The sequence below is a fragment of the Sarcophilus harrisii genome, chromosome 3 (genome assembly GCF_902635505.1).
Source record: "Sarcophilus harrisii chromosome 3, mSarHar1.11, whole genome shotgun sequence".
NCBI classification, from domain to species: Eukaryota; Metazoa; Chordata; class Mammalia; order Dasyuromorphia; family Dasyuridae; genus Sarcophilus; species Sarcophilus harrisii.
The window spans coordinates 341,832,051-341,856,225 of NC_045428.1; the positions used below are offsets into that span (position 1 = coordinate 341,832,051).

Sequence of the window (24,175 nt, forward strand, 5' to 3'; positions counted from 1 at the left end):
TCTGTCATCTAATGTATAGTGGTATATCAGAGTTGTCTTAATTTGTATTTCTCTGATCAATAGTGATTTGGAACCCCCTTTCATATGACTAGAAATAGTTTCAATTTTATCATCTGAAATTGGCTATTCGTATCCTTTGATCATTTATCAATTGTAGAATAGCTTGATTTCTTATAAATTAGAGTCAATTCTCTATATATTTTGGAAATGAGGCCTTTATCAGAACCTTTAACTGTAAAAATGTTTTCCCAGTTTGTTGCTTCCCTTCTAATCTTGTTTGTATTAATTTTGTTTGTACAAAAGCTTTTTGATTTGATATAATCAAAATTTTCTATTTTGTGATTAATAATGACCTCTAGTTCTTCTTTGGTTACAAATTCCTTCCTCCTCCAAAAGTCTGAGAGGTAAACTATCCTATGTTCCTCTGATTTATTTATAATCTCATTCTTTATGCCTAGCTCATGAACCCATTTTGATCTTATCTTGGGGTATGATGTTAAATGTGGGTCCGTGCCTAGTTTCTACCATACTAATTTCCAGTTTTCCCAGCAGTTTTTATCAAATAGTAAATTCTTATTCCAAAAACTGGGGTCTTTGGGTTTGTCAAACACTAAATTGCTATAGTTATTGACTATTTTGTTCTGTGAAGCTAACCTGTTCCACTGATCAACTAATCTATTTCTTAGCCAATACCAAATGGTTTTGGTGACTGCTGCTTTATAATATGGTTTTAGATCAGGTATAGCTAGGCTGCCTTCATTTGATTTTTTTTTTTTCATTAGTTCCCTTGAAAGTCTTGACCTTTTGTTCTTCCATATGAACTTTGTTGTTATTTTTTCTAGATTGTTAAAAATAGTTTCTTGGGAGTCTGATTGGTATTACACTAAATAAATAGATTAGTTTAGGGAGTATTGTCATCTTTATTATATTTGCTCGGCCTATCCAAGAGCAATTAATATTTTTCCAATTGTTTACATCTGACTTTATTTGTGTGGAAAGTGTTTTGTAGTTTTGCTTATATAATTCCTGACTTTCCTTTGGTAGATAGATGCCTAAATATTTTATGCTATTGACATTTATTTTGAATGGAATTTCTCTTTGTATCTCTTGCTGTTGGATTTTATTGGTGATGTATAAAAATGCTGAGGATTTATATGGATTTATTTTGTATCCTGCAACTTTGCTAAAGTGAATTATTTCCAGTAGGTTTTTGGATGATTTTTTAGGATTATTTAAGTATATCATCACATCATCCTCAAAGAATGATAGTTTTATTTCCTCCTTGCCTATTCTAATTCCTTTAATTTTCTTTTCTTTCCTTATTAACTAAAACCAACATTTTTAGCACAATGTTGAATAACAATGGCGATAATGGACATCCTTGTTTCACCCCTGATCTTATTGGGAATGCAACAGCTTCTCTCCATTACATATAATGCTTCCTCTAGGTTTTAGATAGATACTGCTTTTTATTTTAAAGAAAGCTCTATTTTTCATTATGCTCTGTAATAGGAATAGATGCTGTATTTGTCTAACATTTTTTCTGCATCTATTGAGATTATCATATTTATATTGATTTTGTTATTAATATGGCCTATGATGATAATAGTTTTCCTGAATTGGAACCAGCCCTGCATTCCTGTTGTAAATCCCATTTGGTCAAAATATAGTATTCTGCTGATAAATTGCTATAATCTCTTTACTAATATTTTATTTAAATTTTTTGTATCATATTCATTAGGGACATTGGTCTGAAAATTTCTTTCTCTGTTTTGACACTTTCTAGTTTAGGTTTCAGTACCATATTTGTGTCATAGAAAGAATTTGTTAGTACTTCTTCTTATAGCTATTTTCCCAAATAGTTTACATGGTATAGGAATTCATTGTTCTGAAATGTTTGGTAGAATTTACTTATGAATCCATCAGGCCTTGGAGATTTTTTCTTAGAGGGTTCATTAGTGACTTGTTCAATTTTTTTTTTCTAAAATGGGACTATTTAAAAATTTCATTTCCTCTTCTGTTAACCTGGGCAATTTCTATTTTTGTATGTATTCATCCATTTTAGTTAGACTGTTTAACTTAGTACCATTCAGCTGGGCAGAAAAGCTCCTAATTATTGCTTTAATCTCTTTTTCATTGGTGGTAAGTTCACTCCTTTTATTTTTGATGCTGGTGATTTGATTTTTTTTCTTTCTCTATATTTTTATGTAGCTATTTAGAGATACAAAATTTCCTCTAAAAACTTCTTTGGCTGCATCCCATAGGTTTTGGTATGTTGTCTCATTATTGTCATATTCTTGGATGAAATTATGTATTGTTCTTGTGACTTATTGTTTGACATACTAATTCTTTGAAATTAGATTATTTAATTTCCAATTTTTTTATTGCATTGTGGTTTGAAAGGGAAGTGTTTATTATTTCTGCTTTTTTGCATTTGATTGTGAAGGTTTCATGTCCTAGCATGGTTGGTTTTTGTGAGAGTGTCATGCACTACTGAGAAAAAGGTATATTCCTTTCTGTCCCTATTCAATTTTCTCCAGAGGTCTATCATATCTAGTTTTCTAGAATTTTATTACCCTCCGACTTTATTTTTGTTCATTTTGGGTTAGATTTGTCTGATTCTGATAGGGGGGGGGTTGAGATCACCCACTAAAATAATTTTGCTGTCTAGGCTTGACGTTTTCTCTATTAATTTGTCTGTTCTATCAGTTGGTGCATACACATACTACTTCCTTATTTACTGTACTTTTATCACAATTACTATCCATCTTTATCATTTTTAATATTTTTATTTTTTCTTTATCTGATATCAGAATTGCTGCTCCTGCTTTTTTTTTACTTCAGCTGAATTATAATAAATTCTGTTCCAGCCTTTTCTCTTTATTCTGTATGTCTTTTTGTATCTGTGTTTCTAGTAAGCAACATATTATAGAATTCTATTTTTAATTCATTTTGCTATTTGTTTCTGTTTTATGGGAGAGTTCATCCCATTCACATTAACAGTTATGATTGCCAGTTCTGTATTTCCCTCCATCCTATTTTCTCCCCTGTATATACTTTTGTTCTCTCTTTCCACCTTATTCTTAATAATATGCTTTTTTTTACTCACACCCACCCACTACCTATCTCCTATCACTCCTTCCCCTTCTCTTAGTAGTGTTTTTAACCCATTCCACCCACTACCTTATCTTCTGTCAACCCTTTTCCCCTTCTCTTACCTGTTCCTCTAGTGCTTCTTTTCTCCTTTCTATCCTGTCTCCACCTTTTCTTTTCCTCTTTTTCTTCCTACTTCTTTATAAGGTTAGATAAATTTGTACACCCAATTGAATGATTACATTATTCCATCTTAAAGCTAGAACTGATGAGATTAAACTTCAGACAATGCTCATCCCCTCCCCTTCTTTCCCTAGATTATAATAAGTCTTTTGCACCTCTTCATGTGAACTAATTGTCCCATTATACATTCCTTATTCTGTTTTGCCAGTAGGGACATTACACCCACACCTTACTCCCACACCTTAATGTCTTTTTCTTTGATGTTCTCACATCAGAGTCCATTCACAACCACACTTCCAATCTATGTGATGCCATCCTCTAGCTGCCCCAGTGACAGATAAAGTTCTCAATAGATACGGATAATGTTTTCTTATCTGGGGATGTAAACAGTTTAACCTTTAAATATATATTTTCCCCTGTTTACTTTCTAATTGTTATCTTGTACCTTGTATTTATAGATTAAATTTTCTGTTTAGTTCTGTTTTTTTCCAATAGAAATGATTGAAAGCCTCTTAATTCATTGAAGCTCCATCTCCTCCTCTAAAAGATGATGTTGTGTCTCATTGGATAGTTAATTTTTGGTTGTAATCCCAGGTCCTTTGCCTTCCAGAATATGGTATTCTATGCCTTTATATCCTTTATTTTAGAAGCTGCCAGATCCTGGGTAATCCTGATGTTGCTCCTTGATCTTTGTATTGTTTTTGTCTGGGAGCTTCCAGTATTTTTTCCTTGAGATTATAGTTTTGGGGGGGGGCAGAGCCAAGATGGCGGAGAAGACACACGCAACTTTCTAAGCTCTTCTCTTACCCTCTTTATCAATATTATATCGAGCCTCAAAAATAGTCTTGACTGCTACAATTCATAAAGATAAGAAGTAGAACGACTCACCGGCCGAAGAAAATCTGCAGTCTCGCCAAAAAAAGTTGGTTCTGGGGCCAGGGGGGAGATCGGCGCAGACTGGGAGAGAAATTAGGTTCCAAGGAGAGTCTCAAACCGAGGGTGAAGGCACAGATCTCAGCACAAGCGTGCAGCCCCAACCCGCAGTACGGGCTTTTCCTTGGGGCAGTTGTGATCCTGCACAGCAGGAGGACGCAGCCCGGGTTAGCCTCCAATCTGCGCAGTGGGGAGCTCGGCTTGGGGCCATAGAGCTTTTCCAGGGCCGATTTGCATCAGGCAGAGACGCTGGGCAGAGTTTAAGGCTGTCTGCATTCTGCCATCAGCTGCTAATACTCACAGTCCCACAAGAGGCTCCGGCCTGGGGCAGTGACACTTTCACCACTTAGTCTCTAGCCGAGGGCAATCGATAATCCACTCAGCCCTACTAAGCAGTTTGATAGCTCGGCGAGTGCTGAATCCACTTCCTGTTGGGGGAAGGGAAAACTCACTCAGAGCACTCCCATACCTCGGAGCCGGAAATCGGTTTACATCTTTCCCTGCTCTGCAGAGGAAGCTGGTAACCCCCTTGCCTAGGAGACCTACCCTAAAGGCTTTAAAACATGAATAAAAAGATGAAAAGAACGATCGACAGCTTCTATGCAGAAAAAGAGCAGGTCAGCAAACCTGAAGAGACCTCAAACAGCAAAAATGCATCAGACTGTCCTCCTTTACATGATGCTCTCATAGAAGAGACCATTAAAAGTCTCAAAAGAGAGTTAGAAGATAAATGGGGAAAGGAAAGAGAAGCCTTACAAGAGAGCAACAACTTCCTGAAATACGAATTGGAAAAAGTAAAAAAATCTCAGGAAAGTAAGAATTGTGAATTGGAAAAAATAAAGAATTCACTAGAAAGTAGGATTTGTGAATTGGAAAAGACAAAGAACTCGCAAGAAAGTAGGATCCGTGAATTGGAAAAGACAAAGAACACGCAAGAAAGTAGGATCTGTGAATTGGAAAAAGAAAATAATTCACTAAAAAAAAAAATTAGTGAAATGGAAAAAAATTCCACAGACCAAAACAATACATTCAAAAACTCAATTGGACATATACAGAAAGAAGTAAAAAAAGCTAATGAAGAAAATAATTCTTTAAAAATTAGAACTGAACAAATAGAAACTAATGATTCATTGAGACAGCAAGAATCAGTCAAGCAAAAACAAAAAAATGACAAACTGGAAAAAACCATGAATTATCTACTTGCAAAAACGACAGACTTGGAAAATAGATCTAGGAGAGATAATCTGAGGATTATTGGACTTTCTGAAAACTATGATGAAAAAAAGAGCCTAGATACTATTTTACAAGAAATCATCAAAGAGAACTGCCCAGATGTAATAGAATCAGAAGGTAAAATAGGCATTGAAAGAATTCATCGAACACCTTCTGAAAGAAACCCTAAAATAAAAACCCCAAGGAATATTGTGGCAAAATTTCAGAACTATCAGATTAAGGAAAAAATTTTACAAGCAGCCAAAAAAAAACCATTTAAATACCGAGGTGCCACAATAAGGATCACCCAAGATCTGGCTGCCTCTACATTAAAGGAAAGAAGGGCCTGGAATATGATATTCCGAAAGGCACAAGAACTTGGGATGCAGCCAAGAATAAACTACCCAGCTAAGCTGAGCATTTTCTTCCAGGGAAGAAGATGGACATTTAATGAAACAAATGAATTCCATTTGTTTCTGAAGAAAAAACCAGAACTAAACAAAAAATTTGATCTCCAAGAATAGAACTCAAGAGATGCAGAAAAGGTAAAAATAACTCTTGAGAATTGTATTTCTGTTGTGGATATACAAAAAGAATACATGTATAATTTGATTGTACTGATATAACATAAAAAAGGGAAGTAGATATGGAAAAGGGATGATGGCAGAATAAGGTGGGAAGGAGGGATAAAAAGAGGGAAACCACATCCCACAAAGAGGCTAAGGAAACTTATCATATCTGAGGGAATTTAGAGAGGGGGAGGAACATTGTGTGAATCTTACTCTCATCAGAGTTGGCTCAAAGAAAAAATAATTGACATTTGTTTTAGAGAAAATTCTCTCTCGCCTCATTAAAAACGGGGGAGAGGAAAAGGGAAAAGAAAAAGAGTAATAAGGGAAGGAAGGGGGAAAGACTCAAAGGGGGGGAGGGAGGGATTATAAAGAGGATAAGTATCGTGATACAAGAGGGGTACATAAGTTTAAAAGGGGGAAAGAGGGTTGGGGGAGGCAAGAATAAGTAAAGCACAATCTGGGGTTATTAGGATGGCAGGAAATACAGATTTAGTAATTCTAACCGTAAATGTGAATGGGATGAACTCCCCCATAAAGAGGAGGCAGATAGCAGACTGGATCAAAAGTCAGAACCCTACAATATGTTGTTTACAAGAAACACATTTAAAGCAGGGGGATACATATAGAGTAAAGGTAAAAGGCTGGAGCAAAATCTATTATGCTTCAGGTGAAGTCAAAAAAGCAGGGGTAGCCATCCTTATCTCAGATCAAGCAAAAGTAAAAATTGATCTAATTAAAAGAGATAAGGAAGGAAACTACATCCTGCTAAAGGGTAGCATAAACAACGAAGCAATATCAATATTAAACATATATGCACCAAGTGGTATGGCACTCAACTTCCTAAAGGAGAAGTTAAGAGAGTTGCAAGAAGAAATAGACAACAAAACTGTAATAGTAGGAGATCTCAACCTTGCACTCTCAGAATTAGACAAATCAAACCACAAAACAAATAAGAAAGAAATTAAAGAAGTAAATAGAATATTAGAAAAATTAGGTATGTTGGATCTTTGGAGAAAATTGAATGGAGATAGAAGGGAATATACTTTCTTCTCAGCAGTTCATGGAACCTATTCAAAAATTGACCATATATTAGGACATAAAGACCTCAAAATTAAATGCAAGAAAGCAGAAATAGTAAATGCTTTCTTTTCAGATCATGATGCAATAAAAACTACATTCAACAAAAAGTTAGGGGGAAATAGACCAAAAAGTAATTGGAAACTAAACAATCTCATCTTAAAGAATGATTGGGTGAAGCAGCAAATTATAGATACAATTAATAATTTCACTCAAGATAATGACAATGATGAGACATCATACCAAAATTTGTGGGATGCAGCCAAAGCGGTAATAAGAGGGAATTTTATATCCTTAGAGGCTTACTTGAATAAAACAGAGAAAGAAAAGATTAATGAATTGGGCTTGCAACTAAAAAAACTAAAAAAAGACCAAATTAAAAACCCCCAATCAAATACTAAATTGGAAATTCTAAAATTAAAAGGAGAAATTAAAAATATTGAAAGTAAAAAAACTATTGAACTAATTAATAAAACTAAGAGTTGGTTCTATGAAAAAGCCAATAAAATAGATAAGCCTTTGGTAAATCTGATTAGAAAAAGGAGGGAGGAAAATGAAATTAGTAGTCTTAAAAATGAAAAGGGAGAACTTTCCACCAATGAAGAGGAAATTAGAGAAATAATAAGGAGTTATTTTGCTCAACTTTATGCCAATAAATTTGATAACCTAAGTGAAATGGATGACTACCTCCAAAAATATAGACTTCCCAGACTAACAGAGGAGGAAGTAAATTGCTTGAATAGTCCCATTTCAGAAAAAGAAATAGAACAGGCAATTAAACAACTCCCTAAGAAAAAATCCCCAGGACCAGATGGATTTACATGTGAATTTTACCAAACATTTAAAGAACAATTGGCCCCAATGCTATATAAATTATTTGATAAAATAGGGAATGAAGGAGTCCTACCAAATTCCTTCTATGACACAGACATGGTACTGATACCTAAACCAGGTAGGCTGAAAACAGAGAAAGAAAATTATAGACCAATCTCCCTAATGAATATTGATGCTAAAATCTTAAATAAGATATTAGCAAAAAGACTACAGAAAATCATCTCCAAGATAATACACTATGATCAAGTAGGATTTATACCAGGAATGCAGGGCTGGTTCAATATTAGGAAAACTATCAATATAATTGGCCATGTTAATAACCAAATTAACAAAAACCATATGATCATCTCAATAGATGCAGAAAAAGCATTTGATAAAATCCAACATCCATTCCTATTAAAAACACTTGAGAGTATAGGAATAAATGGACTTTTCCTTAAAATAATCAGCAGCATCTATTTAAAACCATCAGTAAGCATCATATGTAATGGAGACAAACTGCAACCATTCCCAATAAGATCTGGAGTGAAACAAGGTTGCCCACTATCACCGTTACTATTTAATATTGTATTAGAAACGCTAGCTATAGCAATAAGAGCTGAGAAAGAGATTAAAGGAATAAGAATAGGCAATGAGGAAGCCAAATTATCACTCTTTGCCGATGACATGATGGTATACTTAGAGAACCCCAGAGATTCTGCTAAAAAGTTATTAGAAATAATCCACAACTTTAGCAAAGTTGCTGGTTATAAAATAAACCCACATAAGTCATCAGCATTCTTATATATCACTAACAAAATCCAACAGTCAGAGTTACAAAGAGAAATTCCATTTAAAGTAACTACTGATAATATAAAATATTTAGGAATCTATCTGCCAAGGGAAAATCAGAAACTTTATGAGCAAAATTACAGACCACTTTTCACACAAATTAAGTCTGATCTAACCAATTGGAAAAATATTAAATGCTCTTGGATAGGGCGAGCAAATATAATAAAGATGACAATATTACCTAAACTAATCTATTTATTTAGCGCTATACCAATCAGACTCCCAAAAAACTATTTTAATGACCTAGAAAAAATAACAACAAAGTTCATATGGAAAAACAAAAGGTCAAGAATTTCAAGGGAATTAATGAAAAAAAAATCAAATGATGGTGGCTTAGCTGTACCAGATCTAAAATTATATTATAGAGCAGCAGTTACCAAAACTATTTGGTATTGGCTAAGGAATAGATTAGTTGATCAGTGGAATAGATTAGGTTCAAGGGATAAAACAGTCAACAAATATAGCAACCTAGTCTTTGACAAACCCAAAGATCCCAGCTTTTGGGATAAGAACTTACTGTTTGATAAAAATTGCTGGGAAAATTGGAAACTAATATGGCAGAAACTAGGCATTGATCCATACTTAACGCCGTACACCAAGATAAGGTCAAAATGGGTTCATGACCTAGGCATAAAGAATGAAATTATTAATAAATTAGAGGAACATAGGATAGTTTACCTCTCAGACCTGTGGAAGGGGAAGGTCTTTATGACCAAAGCAGAACTAGAGATCATTACTGATCACAAAATAGAAAATTTCGATTATACCAAACTGAAAAGTTTTTGTACAAACAAAACTAATGCAGACAAGATTAGAAGGGAAGCAATAAACTGGGAAAATATTTTTACAGTCAAAGGTTCTGATAAAGGCCTCATTTCCAAAATATATAGAGAATTAACTCTAATTTATAAAAAATCAAGCCATTCTCCAATTGAAAAATGGTCAAAGGATATGAACAGACAATTCTCAGATGAAGAAATTGAAACTATTTCTAGTCATATGAAAAGATGCTCCAAGTCATTATTAATCAGAGAAATGCAAATTAAGACAACTCTAAGATACCACTACACACCTGTCAGATTGGCTAAGATGACAGGAAAAAATAATGATGATTGTTGGAGGGGATGCGGGAAAACTGGGACATTGATGCATTGTTGGTGGAGTTGTGAACGAATCCAACCATTTTGGAGAGTAGTTTGGAACTATGCTCAAAAAGTTATCAAACTGTGCATACCCTTTGATCCAGCAGTGTTACTACTGGGATTATATCCCAAAGAGATTATAAAGAAGGGAAAGGGACCTGTATGTGCACGAATGTTTGTGGCAGCCCTTTTTGTAGTGGCTAGAAACTGGAAACTGAATGGATGTCCATCAGTTGGAGAATGGCTGAATAAATTGTGGTATATGAAAATTATGGAATATTACTGTTCTGTAAGAAATGACCAACAGGATGATTTCAGAAAGGCCTGGAGAGACTTACACGAACTGATGCTGAGTGAAATGAGCAGGACCAGGAGATCATTATATACTTCAACAACAATACTAGATGATGACCAGTTCTGATGGATCAGGCCATCCTCAGCAACGAGATCAACCAAATCATTTCTAATGGAGCAGTAATGAACTGAACTAGCTATACCCAGAAAAAGAACTCTGGGAGATGACTAAAAACCATTACATTGAATTCCCAGTCCCTATATTTATGCACACCTGCATCTTTGATTTCCTTCACAAGCTAATTGTACAATAATTCAGAGTCTGATTCTTTTTGTACAGCAAAATAATGTTTTGGTCATGTATACTTATTGTGTATCTAAGTTATATTTTAATATATTTAACATCTACTGGTCATCCTGCCATTTAGGGGAGGGGGTGGGGGGGGTAAGAGGTGAAAAATTGGAACAAGAGGTTTGGCAATTGTTAATGCTGTAAAGTTACCCATGTATATATCCTGTAAATAAAAGGCTATTAAATAAAAAAAAAGAAAAAGAAAAAAAAAAGAAAAAAAAAAAAAGAGATTATAGTTTTGGAGTTTTGCAACAATGTTCCCTGGGGTTTTCCTTATGGAATCTCTTTCCAGAGGTGATTGATGAATTCTTTCAAAGAGTATTTCCCTTTCTGTTTTTAGAATATTGGGGCAGTATTTCTTAATGATCTCTTGTAGAATGCAATCTAGGCTCTTTTTTTTTTTGTTTTTTTGGTCATGGTCTTCAGGTAAGCTAATAATGTTTAAATTGTTTCTTCTAGATCTATTTTCCAGGTTGGCTATTTTGCCAATGTAGTATTTCACTTTTTTTTTTAAGTTTTTCATTCTTTTTAGTTTGTTTGATTGATTCTCGCCATCTCACAAAATCATTAACTTCCATTTGCCTTGTTCTAGTCATTAATGTGTGATTTTCTTCAGTTTTCTTCTGTACCTCTTTTTTCTATTAGGATTTTTCTATTATTTAAGTAGTTGTTTTCCTCAAATTTTTTCCCCTTCTTTTTCCAAACTGTTGACTCTTTCATGCACACTTCTCGTTACTTTTCTCATTTTTTCTTCTACCTCACTTATTTGCCTTTTGAAGTCTATTATTAGCACTTGCAAGAGTCCTCTTTGGGCTTGAGATCAATTTATCTCACTCTTTCAGATTTCTTCTGCGGACATTCATTTTGAATTTTGGTCTGCCCTGTCATGATAGTAGCTTTCTATGGTCAGCTTTCTTTTCTGTTTCTTGATCATTTTCTTTGCTTTTCTTCTGGTATTTCCTCCTTTTTTTTTTTTTTTTTTTTTTACTTTTAAGTTGGAACTCTGCTCTGTGGTTGACACGGTGCTATCCCAAGCTTCCTGTGCAGCTCTGAGCACAGGGGCCCCTTGTCTTTATGGGAGATAGCTTTGCCTACTCTGTTCAAGAAATAGCCTAGGTTCCCAGAATTTGCCTAGTGAGCCACTACTGTGGGCTGCTCCACTGATTTGTTCATCTACTAAACCAAGACTGAGAGTCTTAGGTTGCTGATTTGCTGTGAGTATGACCCTCTCACTGGTTTCCCCAGAATTTGTCTGACCTGGGCTGAACGCCCTTTTCACCCCAGTAAGACTGACCTTTCTTGAAGTTTTTTCAGTCTAACTTGAACTGGAGAGTGGTTTCCTTCCATCAAACTCTGTTCAGAGGCTTTGTTTTGTGTTTCACATTTCCAGGAAAAATGGGAGAGATCAAGCAACTTCCTGACTTTTCTCTGCCATCTTGGCTCCACCCCTGGAATATATTTTCAGCCTTGTCATTTTTTTCTTAGAAGATAATTTCAATATTTAAAATATCATTTTAAATATTTTCTTCTACTTCTTTGTGGAAATGAGGGAAGAGTCCATGGGAATAGTTCCTTCTATAGAATTCTTGGTTATAAGAGATTGTTCTCTGGAAAGGGAACAACAGAGATAGAGAAAATCAAAGTTACTTAATATTTTGCCTTTTCCCCAAATTTTTTATGTTTATTAGGAAGCAGAATAGTTTGTTATATTGGGGGAAAAAACACCATGATTTTTTGCCAAGACATAGATTCAATTCCCATCTTTATTATGAACTAACTGTGTGACCTTGGAGAAGTAGTATAAATTTCCTCATTTTCCAGAAGAATAAAATGAAGGGTTATGCTTTAGGCCTTTTAATGTCCTTTTCAGTTATAAAATTCAATGATTCTTTTAGTAGGCTATGTTATGAGCCACTTTTATTGATGTTAAAAGACAGGTTTTTGCATTAAAACCTCCTGAAGCAAATGCAAATAGGATTGAGAGCATAATTTAGACTTCTAAAATTTTAGAAAGTCTAATTTAAACTTGAAACATTGATGATTAATGTTTTTTTGCCCATCAGGGTGGTGATTGTATTCACTTGTAAGTGTGATATTGGGAAATTCCTAATTAGGTTTGCCATGGAGTCAATTCTGTCAGATTTCCTAGCTGTTGGTGACCAATAATTTGTAATTAAAAATCATAAGTAAGAATGGTGTTTTGCTTTTAAATCAAAAACATCCATCTGAAAAGATAAAAAAAAACCAGAAATACTTATTGCATGTTAAAATGTGTCAAACCAAAACATGATCCTATTGAGAGATGCTGGTAGTTTGCTAGTTATTTTTATTATGTTAGAAGGTAAGTACAAATTTCAGTCCAAGTATATAGGAAAATTGCTGCTGAAAGAGATTTTTAAACATATACAAAAGGAAAATATGCTTTGTTATTCATAAACCTAGTAGTCTTTTTCTTTAAAGTGAATTAAAATAGTCTTTTTAGCAAAAGCATCCTTTTGGCCACAAATATGTTTTTGAAATTAGTTTTTTTTAATGATAACACTTTGAATCCACTTATGAAAAAGAAAAAAAAAACTAGCTTTTCAAAAATTGAATACAAATCCAGTGAGATTTTTCTTAATTTCTTTATTATTTTAAGGTGAAATGTTCAATTATTTTATGCCATATATTTAATAAGAATTTATTTCTTGGGAATTTAAACATATGCAATAACTTTATCTGATGTTTTCCTGGGGAAAAAAATTAGGTGATGCTCATAAAGTTCCCTGAAAATACTTGACTCAGATTCTTTCTACTCCCATTTGATCCTTGACGTATGTCTCACAGGAAGACATAGCCTTCTCTTTGTCAAAGCAAACACATTTAGATCCACATGAGATCCCATTCTACCTCATCTTTTTCAGCAAAGTGTACCCTGTATCATCCCACTTCTCACTTAATTGAAATCTTTTCATGTCTACTATTGCTTCCCTACGATCTACAAACATATGTTTACTGTTCTCACAAAACTCTCACATGTTTCATTCACCCCTACTAGCTATTATTCCAAAACTTTCCTCTCTTTTTGTGATTAGATTCACCAAGAAGGCCATATACTCTCAGTGCCTAAAATTTCCCCTCACTCTTTTCATTACCATTTATAGTCTGGCTTCCAAACTTATTCAACTGAAATGACTTTTTTCCAAAGTTTTTATTTTAAAGTCCCTTTTCATGATTCCATTTAGGCTTTTCTTGACAAAGATACTGAAATGGTTTGCCATTTCCTCCTCTAGTGTATTTTACAGATAAAGAAACTGGGCCAGAGTTAAGTGACTTGCCCAGGATCACACAGTTAGATGAATGAGGCCACACTTGAACTCACAAAGATGAGTCTTTATGTCTCCAGGCTCAAAGTTTTATCTACTGCATTTTCCAAAATTAGATAGTAAAGTTTATGACTTTTCTATAGTATTAATACAGTACTTCAAGATCTCTGAAGTCTCTAATAATGTTAATACCTCTCATTTTCTTAATATAGTTTTCTCTTTCCACCTGTCCAGTTGTTCCTTCTCAGTATCCTTTATTAGATCTTTACCCAAGTCACATGGCTATCCCAAAGGCTCTTTATTGGGTTATCTTCTCTTCTTCCTCTCTGCTGTTTTGCTTAGTGATCTCATCATTTCCCATGGATTCAATTATCTTTATGTTGATGCTTCTCAAATCTAGCTATCCAGCCTTTTAAACTCCCATCTTCAACTGCCTTTTGGACATCTTGAACTATATCTCAAATTCAACATGTGTAATAGAGAACTCATTATTTTCTCCAACCTTAAGTCTTCCTCTTTTCCTAACTTTCTTCCTACTTTAGAGGGTAATTCCATCCTCCCAGTAATTGAGTCTCACAATCCCAATGCTTTTCTTGCCCCTCCGTGGAAACCTTGTGACTCCCTCTATTTAATAAACTTCAGTTGTTTTCTATAACATTGAGCATCAAATATGAAACCCTCCATTTGGCATTTAAAGTCCTTCATAATCTGACTGACTTCTATTTTGAAAAATAAAATAAAACAAAATGTCAGATATCTCCTTTTTACACAGAGAATCTTGAATATAACAACATGTTCTTAGTGCTTTTAGGTAATTATGAACAACAATGATTTTCTATGACTATAAATCCAATGATATATTCTGAGACTGTGAGAAAAATAGAACTCTTGGACCATTATGTAAATGGTCTAGACTAATATGATCTTAGTTCTGTTTACTTTTCATGTTTTTTTTTTCCATCTTCTCCATTATCATTAGCTGTATTTTCTTATTGCCTCTGCTGTAAACAAAATGTTATGATCTGGGAAGTTATACTGCCGAGCCTGTTAGAATTATATTTAAAATAGATAACTTTTACATATGACTTTAAGGTACTTTTAAGAAAAATAAAATCCATTCAAATAGATACATGGTATGTATCATAAAATATGCACTTGTGTATGTACATACACATATAAATTATAGGAGAAAGGAATGAATATCTTTTATAACTATTCACATGAAATAAAATGGATTATTATAGAAAACTGAAATTGTTTTTGTATAAGCAAAAGGAATAAAAAATTAGAAATAAAATAAATGAGGGAAATATAGTTTCTCTTATAAAAGATAAAACTTGACATAAATATACTAAGAACCATTTATAAAATGCACAAAAGGTGAAATTATATGATGAAAAGGTAGTTTTCAAGTGAAGAAATCTGAACTATCAATAATCTGGGAAAAATGTTCCTAATTACTAATAACAAGAAAAAATGAAAATTAAAAAAAAATCTCTGTGGTTCTAGTTCATGCTTATCAGATTTCCAGTGACAAAAAATAAAAATGAAAATTGTTAGAGGGATTGTATGCCCTATTAGTTGAGCTATCATTGTCTAATCATCTTGGAAAAAATTTGAAATTATATCCCATCAAATTATTAAGCTGTCCATAGCCTATGATCCAGAGGAAAAACAAATAATATAAAGAGGGAAAGGACTTATATGTACAAACTTATTTTAGCAGCTAAATTATAGTATATGAATATATTGGATTGTTATTGCACTCTAAGCAATAATGAAAGGAATGGATTCAGAGGAAACTAGGAAGACATGTATCAACTGATGATAATGATGTGTCATGAACCAGGAGAATTCTTTATCCACTGTCCACAACATTATAAAGGAATACAATTTTAAATACAACAGAGTTCTTAAACTCTGGTAATGCAATGACCAGTTATTGCTTAGAAGAGATAAAGATGTCTTCCTCCTCTTGATGGAAGGATGTTGTACAGTAGGTGTAAAATTGTATTTTACATTTTAGACATGACCATTAGGTCACAGATTTGCTTTGTTTGATTGTGATTTTGTTATAGGACAGTTGTGGTGGCTGATTGCAGCAAGAGTAGAAGATGAAACATAGAGGGCTAATGATAGCAATTTTAAATAGAAAATATGCAAGAAACATTTAAAAATAAAAAAGAAATCAGAAGGAAATTCAAAAAGGGACACAGGCTAGAAGGATAATTTTAATTCATTTTAAGTTTTATTTTTAAAAAAGTTAAAGCTGGAGTGAAAAGGACCCACATGTGTAAAAATGTTTGTAGCAGCTGTTTTTGTTGTAACAAAGAATTGGAAAATGAGTAGATATCCATCAATTGGGGAAAGGCTGAATAAGCCGTAGTATTGGAAGATAAAGATATTATTGTTTTTTAAAAAAATGATGAACAAGCTACTTTTAGAAAGACTTGGAAAGATTTTCATGAACTGATATTGAATGAAACAAGTAGCACAAGGTATATATTGTCCGTAGTAATAGCAAGTATGTGAGATGATCAACTAGGAAAGACTTGATTCTTTTCATTAGTTCAGTGATCAAAATAATCCCAATAGATTATGGATAGAAAATGTCTTCTGCATCCAGAAAAAGAACTATGGAGATTGAATGTAATTCAGCAGTTACCATGTACACTTCTTTTTTCTGTTTTTTTTCTTTTTCTTGTTTTTCACCTTTGTTCTGATTTTTCTCTCCCAACATTATTTATAAAGCAATGTATATTAAAATTAATTAATTAATTATAAATAATAAAGAAAAATTTAAAGTTATCTGTAATTGAGTCACAATTTCAGATGCAAATCCCATTTCCTGATATTCTTCATATATGTAGGTGTTTGTTGTTGATTTTCTAGTTAATAAAATATTGAGAATAAAGCACATCCATTGCCTTGTGATATTTATTTTGGTAAATAAGTGAATAAATTTAATTTCTTTTTAGTTTTTATCTCTGTTCCATCAATTCAAGGTTGCCTGATAAGTGATTTCTAGAAAACAAAATCCCAATGTAATCTTCTAATTAAATATTTTGAGAAAAGAAACGTGTCATAGAAATGTGTTGTGATTTCTTTTTTCCTTTTCATGTAAGTCAAAATTTTCCTAAGCCACATTTTCTGAAATCAAATCTGTACACACACACACACACACACACACACACACACATACACACACACAAAATACACACAAAACCAGCAATGTTTTGTACTGATTAAATGCAAATAGCTCTTTGTGTATTTTTTTCCTATGCTAAAATTGTCCCCTCATTAAAACAAAATAAAACAAACCAACAAAGAAAAAAAAACATTACTTCTTAAGTCAATTTATAGTGAAAAAGTAAAAATGATGTTAGATCTGTTTAGCTTTAGAACTTAGAATTATTACTTTGGGGTGACCTCAACTCTAGGTGTCTTAACAGGACAAGATAAAGCATGTGAAAAATATCCAGGGGGTGCTTCTTAAATGCTATGGCTTAGGATGGGTGATACATTTAATTTTCATTTTAGTTAATCCAGTTAAGGAGTAACTTAATTAAAGGAAGAACATTTGCTAGCAATTTTCTCCTGCTTGAAGAATATTACATTAGTTCCTTCATATGTTAGCACCTCTTGTAGTAAAATCAGAAAAAAATAAATAAAATAATGCTAGAATTTTAAAAATCCAAAGATTCTTACAATGAATCTATTCCCTCTCATCTTATGGGTTTACTTTCAGAACTTAAAGTGTAAAATGTAAATTTAAACTGCTTTGGCTTAAGCATCTTAAAATTTTATATGTCAATCTCATACTATACTATTAAACTGGAAAATGCTCTTGTATTCAGGTAGAAGAAGACATGTTTTTCCCTATTACTGGCATGTTAGCATATACTATAAAACCAATTTCTGGAGGTTAACATTATATGAACTGTTTTTCAAGGAAATCATTCAGGAAATGATTATGATTTCTGAGCATTTTGGAATCAGCATGAAATATTTTGACATTTTAAAGTTAGTTTAATTTTCTTTTTCACTACAAGGCACTTATATATTTATTTGTTATTAAATACATCTAAAATAAAGTGCATAAATTTCTCACCTGTATCCTCAGAGAATCTCTCTGTTATATTTTGAACATGATATTATAATATGTAAAATACTTTGAGCTCTTCAGAAGGCAGAGATAACTTCATGGTGGCATTATTGTATTTTTCTGTGTTACAGCATAGACATAATCTGTTCACAAGTTTCTTTTCATTTTTTATACTTAGATAAGAGACACAAGATTGCTCAAATTTCTAGTCAAACTTACACCAATGTATGTGATATTTAAAATGACAAATACCCTCAAGGCTCTATGGTTTTTACTTGCTTCTGTGTGTTTAAAGTTCATAGTGAAATACACTTTTGAACAAATAATAAAATACATTTTCCATCTATGTATGAGAAATGCAAATTGTTATAGGTCAATTGCTGAAAGGTCTTGTCTCTATTTTATGTATCTTGTTTGCAATTTGCTTTTCATTTATTCTAAATATCTACAATTCACTTAATTTGATTGTTTTTGTGTTTTTTAAGTTATTCCCAATGTTTAGTTTAACTGTTGATGAAATATCTCACTAAGCACTTCCTTCATAAATACAGTAGCTAATTTTCAGACATACATACATCCAAATACATTCACACACATATTATAAACACAAACACACACAAATATACTCACACATATAGGCAATGAATACAAATTCTTATGAGTTAAATAAGATAAATTTTACTCCTCTGCTTTTACTTCTTATGCTACAGAACCCCAAGGGGTGATAATTTAGAATAGAGAAAAAGAAGATTAGGGAAGAACTAGGAGCATTATTTACACACCAAGTCTATCCACTTTGGAAGCCTTTCTTTTTCCAGTTATATTGAAGTTTTTGATTCTTTTCTTTGTTTGAATTAGATGTTTAGTACAAATATAAGACCATGAAGTGTAGAGAGGAGAGAGGAAGCAAGGGAGAGAAATAGATCTATATGTTGAAAAAAATAATAATTTAAAATAATGAAAATGATTAAGTGAATTTTACTCAATTGACTTCCTCCTTTCTGTGTCCAAAGTATGAAGTGATGTAGTATAACATATAGAGGGCCAGACTTGGAGTTTCTTTCCATTAAAGAAAATATAATTAAATTATAATTTTCTTTATAATTTATAATTAAAGAGAGTGGATAATAAAATTAGAAAGAAATCTAATTCTGGTGAGGGTGGTGGTAGTAGAGGTAGTAAAAGTTAAAATTTAGGGAGCTTTTGTTATTTGGTGGTGGCAAATTTACTGACAGCTCTAATAGCATCAAGCTCCTGAGGAAATGGAAACAGTAGGTACAAGAAGAGAGAAAGTGGCTGTGAAGACCGCATATTTTAAAATCAGCCAGAGTCAGGAATTCAGGTTAGGGGAAAATCGTCAGTCTTTATTCTCAGTGAAGAAAGATCAGACGTGGAAGAGAATGGGCAATAGCAATGTGTGTAGCTGAGTCAAGAAGCTAGCTAGACCAGAAGCCACACGACCAGCAGCTACGAGCATGGAACCCAGGCTCAATCTCTCCCAGCCTCTCTTCCTCTCTCTCTGCCTACCCCCACCAAAATCGTCATTTCCTATACAACACATCAGGACTTGCACAGAGTGGGTGGGGGTCATTCTTTATCCAATCATGTATATTAATAGAGTACAGCCCAATTACTATTTAGCCTCACATGCTTGGGACCTCAGTGCATCAACTCAAGCCTCAGCTACAAGTGGCCATCATCAAAAATGGGAATTGATGTTTGTCGGTTTTAGATATAAAAGTTTAGAGAATAAGGAGCTCATTGAGAGCTTTTATTTTCTTGATTAAGTAGGTGATGAAATCTTCTCCTAAGAGGGAGTAGAGGATGAGTGGTTTAGATTTGTTGAATCAGGCCATCAATTAAGAAACATGCACTTACTATGTGTCAGACACTGCTAACTTCTGAGGATACAAATATGTAAAAGAAAGACAGTCTCTTTCCCCAAGTAGTTTAAAAGCTAATGGGAAGACAACACACAAATGAAAACTGAAAAGTAGAGTTGTGAGGACAATGTAAATGAGATCTAAAGTTGCTGGGGAAATCAAAGAAATCCAAAAGAAGTGCATCTACATGGGAAATGAGAAACACTGTTGAGGAGAAGGGAAATGGTTTAGTATAGCTTTTGGGGAAATTTTATAGAAAATCAGTCAAGGAAAAAATAGAAGAGTTCTATGTCTCATTAAAGGTCCATATTAGATTTAACAACATACATTCATAGTGATTTCATTCAGGGTGTATGTATTCATTCAGAGTGTTCAACAGTTTTTTTTTTTTTTTTAAGAGGAGTAGCAAAGGCAATATTAGGGGTACAACAGGGTTTAGATTTGATATGGCACTAATAGGACAAGGGGGAAAATGATTTATTGGTAAAGGACAATGTCAGTTTGAAATGGTTGAGACTATGCAATCAATAATTTAAAGGAAAGAGATTGATTTCATTTTTGAGATAATAGAAAGGAGGAAAAAATCATGATAAGGATGGAGAATAAATTTAAATCAAAATTGAGGCAGATGTGGAAAAAAGTTTGGAGGATTGCAGTCAAAGCTAAGTTTGTATCATGACTGTCAGTTGAGGATACTAGAGAGGTCAAGGATATTTATCTTCTGATGTGCAACTGAACTGTAGTGAAGGTGGAGATAACAGGAGCTGCTGCTGCTAAGTTAGAGAGCCCCACCTTCTGAGAGAACATTAACATATATTTTAAAATCCCCATTTATGAGAGTTGTATTGTGATTCAGTCTCCATAGAAAGAAAATAATTTCTCAAAAAAGAAGTGATAGGGAAGAATGAGCTATAGAGAAAAGTAATCGAGATCTGGATAATGTGAAACAGAAATGACATTCTTAATTGAAAAAAATAATTCATTTACTTTGTAAAAAACAAAAACAAAAACTGGGGGGAATAGTTAAATCAAATTTGGCTCAGCTTAACAATAAAATTCATTATTATCTTTACTGTTTTAATGTGTGTTACACCTTCACACCATTGTATGTAGTTTCATGAATTGTGATTATAGTTTTCATCACCTTTTCATCAACTTTCAGAAAGTACTGAGCCTCTCATTTTCAAGGTAAGCAATTTTCCAACCATAGTACTGGAATCCAGTTGGGGCTTTGCAAACTTATCTGAAGGATTCATAGGATCAAAATTATTTTTCCAATAATATTCCTATGGTCTAATTTCTACCATAGTGAATATTGACCCATAAAAGCAAAAAGTCTTTGTGGGGGATGGGTTTTGAGTAATATACAAATGGGTAAAGTGTCATGATATTAGAAAGATTCAGAATTAATGATCTAGGAAGTTACTTGACCAATATATAAAGATTTTTAGCTTTTATTGAACCTATCAAAATTTGTGCTTAAAAGGCAGAGAATTTAAGAACCCAAGTTCTTGATATATGTGAGTAGAACTGTATTGAAGGCATTGAAAACAACTTGTCAAATGAATTAAAGCTGGTTTTATTTAATTTTTCTTTTCTGCTAGGTGTCATGAAATTCAGAACTCATATAGCATAAAGTACTACTTGCCTCAAATAGGAGGTATGCTAATTTTATTTAATTGTACAAAATATTGTATATTTTAAAATTCTTGTCTTAAAGTTTAGACAAAAGTATTGCTTTATTGACCTATTTAACCAAATACTAGTCAAGGTATAAATAGCATCTCAATTTATAAATTACAAAGTTAAGGGAAAACAAAGGGAATCATGAAGAAATTCATTTGAAGATAATTTTGAAATCAATAATTGCATAGCACCATGGAAACATAATATAATAGATAGCAGGCTTTACAGTCTGGAAGATATAGATTTAAACTCTCTCTTTGACTTGCTGTACAAGCTTGGGAAAACCACTTAACTTCTCAATGCCCCAGGTGATTTTCAATAAACCAATTTGCGATTATGATTAAACATTTAACATGTGTCAACTACTGTGATAGTTTCTGGAGATAAAAAGACAAAAGCATGACAGTCCTTGCTCTAAAGGAACTTAAATTATTCTGGACACAACATGCTTACATAAAATAAATAACATTTGTATATGTACTCACAGACATGAAATAATTAGAAAATGACAGAGGTCACTTGCAACTGGTAGGAATCTGCAAAGGCTTCTCAAAGAAATCACTTGTTAAACTTGAACTCTGAAAGGAAGTAGGGATTCTAAGAAGAGGGAAAATATTCCAGTGATAGGGAATAGATTTTCACAGGCTCTGAGATGGGGAATATAGTGTTAGTATAGGGAAGAATTAGTAGATCACTTTGATTGGAGCAGAAGTGTCAAGATGTAAATGTAATTAGAAATGTATTTCTCTTTATTTATTTATTTTCTGAGGCAAGTGGGGTTAAGTGACTTGCCCAGATTCCCACAGCTAAGAACTGTTAAGTGTTTGAAGCCAAATTTGAAGTCAGATCCTCTTGCCTTCAGGACTGGTACTCTATCCACTGTGCCACTTAGCTGCCCCTAAAAGTTTAATTTTACCAAAATAAATACAAATATATGGCATAAATAATATTCATTTGTGGTTACTTTATTCTAAAGGAAGGGATCATTTTTATTTAGTTTTGATACCACTAGGCACCAGATGTCAGAACATGGTCAGACATTGAAGACATCAAGGTCCTCCATTGTATCCTGAGTCATGGCTGTCACCTTGACTCTTATCTTTTCATTAACCTTTGATAGATTTGGAAAAGAGAGTCAGACTGACAATTTTGTACAATTTTGTCTTTCTCAAATCCAATTCTCATGTCAGTCAAGACATCATACTATGATGTCATTGGTCCTCTTTGAAAATGAAGGAAGCATAATAATATCACTAAGCTAGAGTATAGTTGTGTGACCATCTAGAAAGATAGCATGGGTTTGGATCTTGAAGGGTTTAAATGCCAAACAGAAGAAATTGCATTTCACCAGAGTTGTACAGGTAGCTACTCTCATTTTGGAGCAGTGGTGTGACAAAATCAGACTTGTGCTTTATAAATAACACTTTTGTGGTTGTGTGAAAGATGCAGGGGAGATAAGGAGAAACTGCTTGTACAAATACCAGCTGGAGTAATGGAGATCTGAACCAAGTGGTATGGTAAAAATGGAGAAAAAGGTAGTGAAGTAAAAAAAAAAATTGACAAGATAAAATTGATAAGACATAGAACCTGAGTAGATGTGGATAAGAGGCAACTGAGCAGATTGATTTTGAACCTTGGTGGCTAGAAGAATGCTGTAAACACAACAGAAATAGGAAAGTTATGAGATAGGTTTGGTTCAGATAAGAACTAAGTTGCCAGTCTATAGAAAGTGAGTTAGAGAGTTTCCATACAAATACTTTGCTTCCTGAATGAAAGGATGTCTAGACAGTTCCCTTCCCCCCAATTCCTCTCCCCATCTCCCCCCACCCCCCGCCCCCCACCCCCGCCCCCCACCCCCGCCCAAATATTCTTCTGTCCAATTATGCATTAAATTTTTTGAAGCATAGCAACAGCAATTCAAGCAACGGCAACTTTCTATGTATGGTTAACTTGTGCTCTGAAATAATTGCTTCTGTTGTATCATGAGCAGTCATTGACTAGAGCAAATATACAGTGATAAGTATGTGGATTTATTGAAAGTAATTTCCATCGTTAAAAGCAGAACTTATTCTAAACACAGTGTGATTGTTCTCATAAAGACATTTAAAGCTATTTAAGCCCAAAGAAGAAGATGATGTCACCTACAATAATCTTTTTCCCCAAGTGACAGCATTTGATTGACAATGTGGCCTAACAAAGTTAGCTTTGTCAGAAACATCAGGTTTGAAAAGTGTGAGCACTGCTCTGTAGTTGGAATGTTATGATTGACTTGACTGAAGGTTAAGGTCAGAATAGTTCCATGGGACTGGTTTTTGTTTGGTTGGGTTTTTTAGCAAATGTGTGGGAATGGCTGGCCTATATTGATAATTCAACTCTGATTTCACTGTTGATATATGGAATAGTTTAAAATTCAGTCACTAGCTTCTCTAGCCATACATATATGTGTTACACACATACATGCTCATGCATAAATAAGTATTAGATTATATTTGTGCTCACATCTGGGTATACTTTCTCTATTTCTGCTGTAAAAATCAGTATGCTATAGAAGTTGTGAATGGCCTCTAGTCATTACAGTGCTGGTACCAAGGCAAAGGTTATGTGGTTTAAACTGATAAGCTTACATCGTGTCTAGACTACATGTTCAAGTGTTTGTGGAGAAACCTAATTTTA

At 33.5% G+C, this 24,175-nt stretch overlaps 1 protein-coding gene across 1 annotated transcript in view; it reads left to right on the plus strand.

Annotated features, from left to right (window-relative positions):
* The window catches only part of LOC100934858 (thrombospondin type-1 domain-containing protein 7B), a 388,099-nt gene that overhangs the window by 213,784 nt on the left and 150,140 nt on the right, over positions 1-24,175 (plus strand). The gene's annotated exons all lie outside the window — the stretch shown is intronic.